General features: G+C 46.2%; 1 pseudogene; it reads right to left on the reverse strand.

Annotated features, from left to right (window-relative positions):
- Positions 1 to 4,158: 4,158 nt before the first annotated feature.
- LOC105985711 overlaps positions 4,159 to 13,186 on the reverse strand; it is a 30,631-nt pseudogene continuing 21,603 nt past the window's right edge.

A 13,186-nucleotide genomic window follows, 5' to 3' on the forward strand; every position in this document is an offset into this window, starting at 1 on the left:
CCTATGAATCTATACAAAAGAAGCAAAAACCGGTGTTCAGACAGAAACCTGTAGGCAGATGTCTACAGTAGCACAGTTCATTTAGCAACGGTGTGAACAAGTCCACTGTCACTGAGGAATCAATGGCATGTAGTCACCTACACTGCAGTGTCCCTGACTCAGAGGAGGGAGCCCTGGCACATGTTACACAGGTGGACCTCAGAAAATGATGTCAACGAGAAACAGAGAGGACTGGAATCCTACAGGATTCCACTATAGGAAATGCCCAGAGGAGGCAAGCCCACAGAGACAAAAAGCAGATCAGTTATTGCCCCAGGTTTGCAGGGACGGACTGTGTCTCTGCCAATGAGGATGCTTGTGTGGTCCAATATGGCTTTTGACACAGGATCAGGATCAGCAGGTTTTACAGGTCTAATGGCAAGCCAGGTGGAGTACAGATAGAGACTTTTAGCCTCATCCAGGCTCAGGATAAGGCATAGCTCCTGTGCTCTCAACATACAGGACTTGCAGTGTACTCTCTCTTTCCTTTCTCTTCCCGTTCTCCTTCCCCACTCCCTTTCCTTCTCCTTCTCTCTTTCCTCTCTCTCTGTTCCTTGGCTGGCACTCTACTATTTTTGGTGGTTAATTGGAGATAAGAGTCTCACAGACTTTCCTGCCCAAGGTGGCTTTGAACCTCAGTCCTCAGATCTCAGCCTTCTGAGTAGCTAGGATTATAGGTATGAGCCACCAGCATGGTTTCTCTCAATCAGTGAAGGAAGCCAATGGTTCCCACAAGGCAGGGGGTGGATCAAACACACACAAAAGAAAAGTCTGAGCCTGGCAGAGGGCTGGGGAGAGCAGGTGTCTCTCTGCTCTGTCTGCTGTGGATTATTTATAAGAAGCAGCCAGAAAAACAACAAGGGCCAAGTGCCCAGAATGGCAATAAAGCCAAGCCAGCGAAACCAAGGTTTTAAAAATAGGACCAGGGAAAAATCCACTTCCTTGTGTTCACACCGGACCTCAGGGGTGATATTAGGAAAATAACAGAAGCCAGGTGAGGTTGGGAGATCTTTGCTGGTGGTAGTTTTGCCTGGGCCCAGAGTGTAGGCTTCTATTCCCTCCCTGCCTGCCCTGTCAGAGTCAGCTGAGGACCCACACACCACCTCCCTTTCTGCACTGTGCTCGGAGGGTAATTTGGCAGCCTCTGCCTTCAATTAACATTGTACACTGGAAATGGGGACTGAGGAGAGATGTCTGCAGAGAAAGAAAATAAGCCTGGCACATTGGCAGCTGGGTGGAGCCACCTGGCCTATGTGGCAAGGAACTTAAAGGACCTTGAGCCAGGGAGAAAGGGTGGGCTGCTACACGTGATACCTTGGTGCCCCCTTGCCCTGTGCTCTGCCTCTCATTTCTTCCCCAAGAAGCCGCCCCCCCACCATGGAGAACCCTCACCCCCTGGCTGCTGATGGAGGGATGAGAGCAGGATGTATAGAGGCCAGCATTTCTCAGCCAGTCCCATGCTCCACCAGGGTTGGCAGTGTTACATCCTGGGAAGATATGACTTCCTCTGGCAACAGCCATCCTAGGTTCCATGATTTGCAATCTGCTTTGGTTCTCAGCCTGAGGGTACATCACCATTTTGTGTGTCTTGACAGCACCCCAAATCCCTCATGGAGCCCCCCTCAAGGTGATTCTTATTTGTTCTTGGTTGCTCCTATAGAATACTGCCTGCCTCTTTAGTTGTCTAAGGACTGAGCTGCCAGAGAACCAGCCACCCCTAGGCCTTACTGGGGCGGGGATCTGTATAGAGGCACTGAGTAGTGTCAGGCTTGTTTCTCTTGGGCACAAAGTCTGTGAGGAGAAAACAATGTCCAACCTCAAAAGATGTCAGCTAGGGGCTGGGAAGGTGGTTCAGTGGTAGAGTGCTTGCCTTGCATGCATGAGGCCCTGGGTTTGATTCCTCAGCACCACATAAGCAGAAAAAGCAGGAAGTGGTGCTGTGGTTCACGTGGTAAAGTACTAGCCTTGAGCTGAAGAGCTGAGGGACAGCACCCAGGCCCAGAGTTCAGGCCCCACAACCAAAAAAAAAAAAAAAAAAAGAGGCTGAGGGTCCTAGAGGCTGTAATCATTGCCTGGGGACCAGAAAGTAGGAAGTGACATAGCTGGGCCGATACATTTTTGACTCAAATTTAACACCTGCTTGGTGCCCAAGCTGCTCCTCAGGGAGCCTAGCTCATTGCAGTAGAATCAGTCTTGTGCACAGAAAGCAGATGTGCTGACCTTGGGCATTGTGAGACACTGTTCCAATTTTCTACTACCAGCCTGGTGAGTGATTGAATCTACCTCTTTGAGCCTCAGTTTCCCAGCCTTCAAAGAGGCCAGGAAGAGATCCTGATGAGGCTGTGCTGAGGATACAATGGAGATAATGTGTATGGGGTATAAAGATCTAGTATAAGGTCATTTCTATCTCATCTCCTGTCTTCCTCCTGCTTCCTCCCTGCTTAGGAACCTGTGAGACGATGGTAGGAAGGGCTTCAGGACTCAGCTGGTAGCACAGAGGGACTGTGTCCAAGTCATTGGCTTCAAAATAGTGGAAAATCCATCCAACACGACAGGTCTGTGTTTATAGCTCAGCTATCCCTACTGCTTGGCACAGCGAAAGAGACAGCAGGCTTGGAGTATTCATTCCTTCCTGGGCGGTTTTCAGGAGCAGGTGGGAGAGCAGGTTGGGAACTAAAAGGTCTGAGTGTTGGACAGACAAGACATGGTAATGTGGTAAGGGAGGAGAAGGCTAGGGGCCAGGCCTACTTCAAGGTGGCCCCAGAAAGCACTATAGAGTTCTGCAGACAGGAGCTGGTTCCATCTGACTTATCCTTGACTTTGTTTGTCTCCTCTATGAGACAGATGCTCCATAAATTGTCTAGGGCTATCCTGTGCAGTCAGACAGAACTGACAAGAGCATGGTGAGGTCATCCTTATCTGGTTTGCACATGGCCAGGTGGGAGCCTGTGATTCCCAGACTGAGACTCACTTTCCAATGACCTCTCCTCTCTCTGACCTGCCTGCTTATCAAGGGAAATGTTGGATGGATACAGAGTAGTTTGTATTCTTTTCCCAGGCCTGTCCCTTCAGCATCCCTGGGAGCCTCAGCATGGAAAGTGAACAGAGATGGGACATGGAGAACCCCTGGGCTCCCAAAGGATGCAGGGGAGCTCCAGTCTAGATGTGTTTCCTGGGTTCTTCCAGGCCCTTGCTGTCTAACAGGCATCTACCTGTCCTGACCTGGTAGCTGACGTAACTTCTGATGATGTCACAGGAGGTTTTTGTGCCCAGCCTCAGCTCAGAGCTAAACCCAGCTCTGTATGTCTGGTGACCTTTGGTGTACTTGGGGACATGCTGTGCTGACAAAGGGCTGAAGGGAGGATTACATGGTTCATACGTCATTGCCAAACATATCTTGGGAAGAAGAGAGAAAAATCAAACAAACAGAGCCCTGTCTGTCCACCTTTCTGGCCCCTGACACAGAAGCTGTTCCTGAAACAGCTCAGACCCAGGTCCCAGTGGAAATGCCCAAGGAGACAAGGAGATTCATTCTTTTGTCCTCTGTAAGGAAACTGCCCCAGGCCTCTGTGGGACTTTTAGGGACCAAGCAGCCTGGCAGTGGCTTCCCCATCTTTCTGGGAATTGAGAAGGTCTTGCATAAAGAGGAAAGTACAATTAATATGGACATATTGCCATGAAGAAAAGGATGAAGGAAGCTGGGTGCTGGTGACTCTCTCCTATAATCCTAACTACTCAGGAGGCTGAGATCTGAGGATCATGGTTCAAAGCCACCCCAGACAGGAAAGTCCATGAGACTCTTTTTTTATTCATTCAACTATTTATTGAGCAGCTATGAGATACAAAGTGGACTAAGGCATGGTCAAATTGATGGAGCACATGCAAAAAAGAAAGCAGTATGCAAGGATGATTCAATCACAGCAGCAGCACCAAGAGTGCGTTAGGAAACCAAGATTGCTTCCAGCCTGGAGGGGGTATAGGTGGCAAATCAGGAAAGGAGATTGAGATTAAGATAGAAGACTTCAGTCTGGATTGTTGATGATAGTATGGACTATCTGTTTCTCCTTTTCCTCTTTCCCCATCTTTGGGCTTCAATTTACCAGTAGTGCCCAGGACTGTTCAATGTGCTTTTTCTATACTTGCTTACATTTTTGCTTTAATGTCTTCTACTGAACTAGGTCCTTTTGGTGATTTAGGAGTTTTTTCCTGTTTTTTTGAAGGATTCTTGACCTTTTGATCTTGGTATCGCTGGTTTTGAGTCTTTTCCGGTCTGGTTTGATTTTTGTGCATTTTTGGCTGGAGTATCTCATATAGATTTCTTCACTGGAACTTTTTCTTCTTCCTCATCGTCAAAATCATCGTCATCCTCCTCATCTTCATCCTCTTCCTCCTCATCTTCCTCAGCAAGTTTTACTTTTTTCTGTGGAACCTTGCTACCACCTCCCGGGGCAGACCGCTTTCCAGACACGCTCAACAGTTTTATATCCTCCTCTTCTTCATCTTCTGACTCTGCATCCTCCTCCACAGCAACTAAGTGCTGTCCGCTGATGTGCACAGGCCCTGAACCACACTTCAGCCTCAAGACCACAGGCGGTGTGATTTCAAAGCCCCCAAGGGACACCGTTGGCTGTACAGACATTTTCAAAGTTGCCAGTGTAACCTTAATTGGACTTCCCTCATAATTCATTGCCTCTGATTCAATGATATGCAATTCATCTTTAGCACCAGTCCCTAAACTAACCGTTCTTAGTGATAACTGGTGCTCATTTTCATCATTATCCACCTTAAAGTGATCATCTTTGTCAGCCTTCAGTTCGCAACCGAATAGGTAGTTCTGGGGCTGTAGCGGGCTCAGGAGAGCGGCTCTGCGGCTGAGGGAAGACGCAGGACAGAATCATGCCAAGGAAGCCCATGAGACTCTTATCTTCAATTAACCTCCTTAAAACCAGAAGTGGAGTTCTGGCTCAAGTGGTAGAACACTAGTCTTGAATGGAAAAAAGAACTAAGGGACAGCATTGAAGGCCTGGAGTTCAAGCCCCATGACTGACCAAAAAACAAAAGCATGATGGATATTGGAAATCATCTTCTCCCCTTATTACCTGTATAACTTTGGTCAGCATCCCTTCTACCCACCCAAACTTGATTTTCTTTTCCATATAAGGCTCATATTTGGTCACTCTACAAGGCTCTTGTGAGTTCTTTCTATTAGGCTACAAATACGGTGTCTGCGGATGGACAAAAGTCACCTCCTATAGGTGATATGAAAAGCAAAGGGCCCAGTGAGCCCCACTTAGTGAATAATTTGTGACTATCAAGGCCCGCTAAAGGCTAACTTGATCTCATTGTGAACTTATCCGAATTTCTAGGCCCAGGGGTCCATCCATGGTCACTAGTGAAGCAATGAACTTGCATTTCTCGATCTCTGGTCTCAGTTTCTTCCCCTAGGAGCCTCTTTCGGTCTTCCCAAAATGCAGATCTCCAGGCTCTTAATATTCATGTCCCACCCTCGATGTTCAGGAGAAATGCCCAGAATGTAATAGGTACCTTTATTTCTGTTGCCTCTACTGTTCTCATCAAGTTGATTCATTCTAGAAAGCTGGAAGTATGCTACCACCTTGGAGTAAAAGAGACTTTGAAGAGGTACTAACGTTAAGGAGCATGAGCCAGCCTTGGACCATGAGGTGGGCTCAGATATGACAAGGGGCCTTTCTAAGAGGAGAGGTTACAGAAAAGGCAGAGATTGAGACTGATGTGAGATGGAAGAAGCCACAGTGTGGGAGAGGAGAAAGGTTTGAAAATTCTCTACTGCCGGCTTTGGAGATAGAGGAGGGGCGACAAGCCAAGGAATGCAGGTGACCATGAGAAGGTAGAGAAGGCGAGGAAACAAGCTTCACACCTCCAGGAGGAACAAAACGACTTGTCCTAACTGAAAAGAATAAGCTGTTTAGGCTACTAAGCTGTGCTCTTTTGTTACAGCCACAGCAAAAAACTAATGTGGTCAATAAGCATCTGTCTTCTCTCCTCATCCTTCTGATGGACCCTGTATCTTGTTGCTTGCTTGATCTTTGTTTTTTGTTTTTTTTGGTTGATTATTTTTTCCAGCATGGTGTTGGCTATGGTCAGATATGCCCCATGGCTCTTCCTCTGTCATCATCATGAAGTGGAGTCAAGTCTGTGATATGATGAACCAGCCAAATTCTGTCTGTGAGGAATGTGGATTTGGGCACAGCAGTAACACTGAGGCATCATCTCTGTGGTCCTGGCAACTTTGGGTGTTCTGGGTCACCATGTTAGGGAGAAAAAGACTGGGAGGGAGAAGAAAAGGGACGGTAAGAGACAAAAGAGACCCAGAGGGAGATAAAGGGGCATCCAGAGACAGTGAAATACACTGGGACAGAGACTAGAAAAGATGCAAAGAGAGAGATGGGGACACACAGATATCACCGAGAGACAGAAAAGACACCAGAGAAATAAGAAAAAAAAACCTAGAGAGATCACGGGAGACCCTGAGAGAAACAGAAAGATACATAGAGACACCCAGACAACCAGAGAGTTGGCACACAGAGAGAGGAAGAAACTGAGAAAGACACCAACACACACACACACACACACACACACACACACACACACACACACACGCCATGAGTGCGTGCATGCACATACTGTCCTGGTTTCACAACACCAGGCCTAACCTCCAGTGAAGTACAACTGCTCCCACTCCTGCAGCTTCTAAGAGAATTACTACTACCTGAATGAACCATGTGGATTTCAGTGTCTTACAACCTAAGCAAACTGCTGCACACAGTGGCTTCCTGGAGAGCTATGAGCCTGGCTTCCTTTGCCCATAGAGCTCCCCAGCTCAAAATTCTGGACATCTTTATTTCATTAAAAGTTGTTTTTTCTTTTTCTTTGTGTGTGTGTGTTTTTTCCTTCTGCCAGATACCGGTGACTCATGCCTGTAGTTCTAGCTACTCAGGAGGCTGAGATCTGAGGACTCAGGGACAAAAAAGCTCAGGGACAGCACCCAGGCCTTGAGGCCCCAGGACAGACAGGAAAACTTTTTTTTTTCCTAAAAATAATTTTGGATTTACAAAAGAATTGTAAAAAGCTGGGCATAGGAAGTGGTGTTGTGTCTCAAAGTGTTAGAGCACTCGCCTTGAGCTGAAGAGTTCAGGGATAGCACCAAGGCCCAGAGTTCAAACCCCATAACTGACAAAAAAAAAAGGAAAAAGAAAATTTAGCTGGGTGCCAGTGGCTCATGCTTATGATCCTAGCTATTCAGTAGGCTGAGATCTGAGGATCATGTTCAAAGACAACCCAGGCAGGAAAGTCTGTGAGACTCATCTCCAATTAACCATCAGAAAACCAGAAGTGTCACTGAGGCTCAAGTGGTAGAGCACTAGGCTTTAGCAAAAAAGCTTAGGGACAGTGCTTAGGCCTAAGTTCAAGCCCTAGGACTGACAAAAAAATAAAAGCCAGAGAGTGCTACCAGAAGCTAGAAGTGGAACTATGGCTCAAGTGGTAGTGTGTCAGCCTTGAGCACATAAAATAAGGGAAGTGCCCAACCCTGAATTCAAGCCCCAGTACCAACACACACACACACACACACACACACACACTTGGGTTGAGCCCAAGACTTTTCACTTAATAAATGAACAAAACCTCCACCTTACAGAACCATGAAACAGTTTTCAAAATGACTGTTAAAACTTCTCAAATATTATTTTTTAATATATTTATTATTTTTTTATCCAGTTGTGGGGCCTGAACTCTGGGCCTGGGCACTGTCCCTGAGCTCTTCAGCTCAAGGCTAGTGCTCTACCACTTGAGCCACAGCACCACTTCCGGCTTTTTTCTTTTTGCTTATGTGGTGCTGTGGAATTGAACCCAGGGCCTCAGGCATGCAAGGCAAGCGCTCTACCACTGAGCCAACTTCCCAGCCCAAATATTATTTTTTAAAAAGTAGGATTTTATTCAGGTTTTATCAGGTTTCCCACTACAGCAGGAGTCAGTAAATACTTCCTATAAAGATTTTTCTTCTTTGCCAGCCATATGATCTTTTTTGCAATCATTCAACATTATCAATCTTTGAGCCGTTATAGCACAAAAGGGGACACAAACAATACATCAAGGGATAAATGAGGTTGTATGTCAATAAAACGTTATTTACATGCAGAGCATGGTGAATCTGAATTTGAGGCCATCCAGGGACAAAGTTAGCATAAAATCCTATCTGAAAAATAAACTAAAAGCAAAAGGACTGAAGGTGTGGCTCAAGTGGTAGAGCACCTGCCTAGCATGCATGAGACCCTGAGTCTAATCCCCAGTTCTGAAAAAAAAAAAAAGAAGAAGAAAGATATCTTTGATCATGGATGGCATTGTTGAACAGGATGAGTCAGGTAATGAGTCAAGTGCATCTCTGGGTTTGTCTGGTGGTTAGCTTGAGGTTATATAACATCTGAAATTTACTATAGAAGAGTGATGTGTCCTGAACCATGGCAATGGACACTTGTCAGTGTGTCTTGTCACACAGTGATGTTAACCCCAACTATTTGCTGGAAGTGGTGTCTGCTGAACTTCATGGCAAAGTGATTATCTCCCCTCCCATTTATTATTAGTCAACATTTGCAATTGTGCAAACCTGTTTCTCCTTCAGCCTTCAGCTATCAATCTTCATATCTTCACTGCTTTACAGATCTGGCCCATAGCAACCATTTCTGCCACGTTTGTGACTTTCTGGGTCCCTTGTTTCTTTTCCATGTAAATAAGAAGCTTCCCTGAGGAAAAATGTTCCCTTATTCCCCATTTACTTATACATCATTTATTTATATCAGAATGAAACACTGAATATTTATTTGATTTAATGAGATGAAAAATCCAACACTATCATTTATCTTGATCTGTCGCTCACTTGTTCCGGCATTTAATGATTCCAGGCCCTTTGGGCTGGCTACATAATCATACCCGCTCTTCCTTTCTACCCTCCACAGCTCCCATTGCCTGGCGGACTGACTGGCTTAGTCCAGTGGTACTTGTCACACCCTCAGAAGTCTAGGGTACCATCCTGCAAAGGATGTTTCTGAAACCCCTGAATTCACTGCTAAGTTTCTTCTCCTGCATTGGGGACAGGCTGCTGCTCTTCTCCAACCTTCAATCCCCCGTCCCCACCACCAAGGAAAACTGTGATGAAAACCACCCAGCAGCATGACCCACAGGCCCATGTCCCTGTGGGAGGCAGGAAACACTCAGGATGGGCTGCAGTTCACAGATGGACGGACCGCAGTAGCGGTAGTCTTGGTGTAAAGAGGCAGTCTGTTGGCAGGACCTCACAGCCAGATGGAGATAGGAGGAACTTCTGAGCTCTTTATCCATCCCCCTTTCCTCTCAGGTCTTAACACCAAATCAACTGAAAACTGTCAAGCAGTGCCTGAAGCGTGAACAATCAAATTGGTTGTTGGCTGGTTCACTCATCTGCACATTTCCTGCTTCATTCTATAATTTTTTTTTTTTTTTGGTCAGTCATGGGACATGAACTCTGGGCCTGGGTGCTGTTCCTCAGCTCTTCAGCTCAAGGCAAGCACTCTACCACTTGAGCCACAGCACTACTTCTGGTTTTCTGAGTGGTTTATTGGAGATAAGAGTCTCACAGCCTTTCCTGCCCCAACTGACTTTGAACCTCCATCCTCAGATCTCAGCCTCCTGAGTTACAGGTGTGAGCTACTACCCCGGCTCTATAAGTATTTATTGAATGCCTACTGTGTGCAAGTTCTTGTTCCTAATGACAGAGGCGCCACAGTGACCATGGTGGGCAGAAACGGCTACCATTTCCTATGAGTGGTGTCTAGAATAGAGCTTTTTTTGGTGCAGCTTGTGTGTGCCAAGCTGTGGGCATCCCCCGCATGGATACTATTCTCAGGACAATGGTTGCATCTGTTTGTGAGGAGTGAGGAACAACTTGACACTGTTTCTTTGAAGCTGTGGCTCTTCACCTGGTTCTGATGGACCAGTGACACAGATTTATTTCCCCATTTAGCCTCCATCTCAGCCAATTTGCTGCTGCTAATAGGATAATGCACAGAACAAAAGAGCAAGAAAGAAGGCTTATGGTAGCTTTAGGTTTAGTCTAACATCAAGGTGATAGCTATCTTGCTGTTGTCTTGATGTGGGACATCCCATGGAGAAGGGTGTGCGTGTGTGTGTGTGTGTGTGTGTGTGTGAATGTGTGTGCATGAATGTATATGTGTGTTTGTGTCTCTATGAATGTAAACCACACAGGATTCACTCCTGGGCTTTATCTTGATGCCTTTATGTAATCTAATACCCTCCACAGGAGCTCCCCACCCCCATATTGGGTTAGTTTCCACCTTCTGAATTCTTCACAATAAGGGTTAAATCCTCAATGTGTTTCAGAGGGGACAGTGCATGTGCAGGTCATGCGGTCCAAGAAAGGGGAGGGGCAGTCATAAAAGGGGCGGGGCCTCAGGACCACCTGTCTGTGTGGTTTCCAAACTGGGGTCCTCGGCAGCCTGGGTCCTTGGGGGTAGAGCAGGGAGTCCCTGCAAAGGGAGCAGAGGAACCTAGCCTAATTTCTCCATGTAGAACAAACAGCACCCAAACAATGTTCTGTGTGAAGAAAGGGGGTCTGGTAGCAAGCAACAAAGTATGATAAACTCCATTTTCCTCTTGGAGGTAAGACAGCAGCATGGGAGGAGTCCAGACCTGGTCTGAGGTGTCTGGACTCAATCTAGGATCTGTGACTTCTGACTTGTTCAACTATCTTGGTTTCCTCATCTGTAAAATGGAGGCTTATGGCAACCTCTGTTTCAATGGGCATTTGGGAGAGCTAGCTAGTGTCAGCTGCAGGGCTTTCTCAGCCTGGCTTGGAAAATAAGCTCAAAATCACTCCTACTGGAAAAATTAAAATGAGCAGAATAACTTTATTTTCTTCTCCTGGCAGTACTGGGGTTTGAACTCCAGGCTTTGCGCTTATTACCTAGACACTCTTTGTCACTTGAGCCATACCTCTGGCCCTTTTTGCTGTAGTTATTTTTCAGGTAGGTTGTTGAGTGACCACAGCTAGCCCCAGATTTCTAACCTCCAACCTATGCCTATCAAGTAGCTGGGATCACAGGCACATACTATCATGCTTGGTTTATTGGTTAAAAGGAGTCTCATTAACTTTTTACCTGCACTGACCAAAACCAAGATTCTCCCAATATCCATCTCCCAAGTATATGTTTTTAAAAACATATACCATCAAAAAATTAGAAATAAAGAACTAAGAATTTCCCAGCTGAATCTCCAAGAGTACTATATGTAAAATAGTTCCATGAGCTTACAAATCTATTTTTGTTTAGAAGGTTTTTGTAAAAATATAACTCATTATCCATCCTGTTTTGTAATTTGCTTTTTCTATTTAAGATCCCAGAGCCTGACCATACTCCTCTCTGGGGCTGTATAGTATCTGATAGTCTAGCAGGAATTTTTTTTTTTTTTTGCCATTTTTAACTACTCTCCAGCCAAAGGACACTCCAGTTGACCACAAGTCATTACAGTCATTTTCAGTGCTCTGATGAACATCCCTTATATACTTCTTTGAATTCTTGGCAAGTATCACTGTGGAGTAAATTCACCAAAGTGAATATGCTGGGCCAAGAATTTACCCAGGTGGATTTTTATAGATGCTGCCAAACTGCTTCCCAAAAAGGTTGCACCAATTATCCTACTTTCCACAAAGAAGAGAGAGCCTTCTCTTCACACCGGTTGGCACAGGAGCTGACATTCTTTCTGAGCTCTGCCACCTGACAGATGACAAAATGTTCTGTGTTTCTTTCCCAGTCACTCACAGTCCTTCTTCTGTAAACTGCCTGGTGGCAGCTTCCTTGTTTATAATGAAGTAACAGAAGTCAGGAGAGGCCTGCTGACCGATTCACATTTATGATCTCTTCCCTCCTCCTCCTCTTGGTCACTTTCTTTCGATAAAACAGTACCTGACTTAGGTTGGATGCCCTGAAACAAATGCAGATGCAAAGGTTTGTCTGCTCCTGGGACGGGGAAGCAAGTGGGAAGGGCCTGGTATAGGCCTCATCTTGGGGTTCTCAGTTGTCAATCACACCTGAATGCTGAGGCTAGGGAGCGGAGCCTTCTATCTCACTTCCTCATCACTGGCTCTGGCTGCCCTGGACTGTGAGGCACAGGGCCCTGAACTCCAAGGCCCCACCGGGGAAGGGGCAGCAGGGACTGAAGAACCAGGTATGAGCTTCTCAAGTACGTAGTAGCTGTGGCGGAGACCCAAGAACAAGTTAGAAGTGATGTGAGGGGTCCCAGGAAGGTCAACACTAGGGTATTCTTTTGTCCCCCATTTCCTTTTGGGCAACACCATCTTCCTATCCCTAGCCTTTATGGTTCCAGTGGGTCTTGAAAGGAGCTCCAGCTAGCTGAAGCTAGCAGCATTGTTTGTCGTGCTGGCCACCATGACTGAATAGGCATTGGGCCCACAGTCTAGTTTCCCTGGTTAAAGCTGGCTCCAGATGTGTTTGGGGACAGAAGCACATGGACTCACATATATAGACTTCTAAAATTGCAAACTGTCACTGGACCTTGATGTACATATACCCCTTATCTGTATATATACCCACACACAGTGACTTCCGTCTGCTGTTCCAATTCTCTGAAGCATGTGTCCACCCTGGGAATGGAATGACTGGGCAGCAGGGATCCTTGAACTTGGCCACACAGGGTTGCATAGTTCTCCAAGTGCTCCTAACAATAACTTACCAACTGCGGGGCAATTGGTCAGAGTCTTGCCAAACCATGATAACCCGTCACATTTCTCATCTTTTGCCAAGGCTGTGGGTATAAGAAGCTAGCTCACTGTGGTCTTCATTTGCATTTCTCTGATTAATATGTTTATTCACCATTCAGGTTTACCACATTCTTCCTGGTTTCTCTCCCACAGTCCTTTCTCAGGGAGAAGCCAGCTGCTTGTCCTCATTCCGGCTCTTCTTTTTATGTGGATGTCCCTAAGAAACCCACCTGTCTTTCCAAACCTCTCCAGGAAAGCACCTCCTATGGGAAGCCTTCTCTCTTACCCCAGCTCCTCCTCTGCATCCACTCAAGGCACCGTAGTTTCAAGAATGAGCCCTGC

Source organism: Dipodomys ordii, unplaced genomic scaffold (assembly GCF_000151885.1).
Source record: "Dipodomys ordii isolate 6190 unplaced genomic scaffold, Dord_2.0 Scaffold31, whole genome shotgun sequence".
Lineage (NCBI taxonomy): Eukaryota > Metazoa > Chordata > Mammalia > Rodentia > Heteromyidae > Dipodomys > Dipodomys ordii.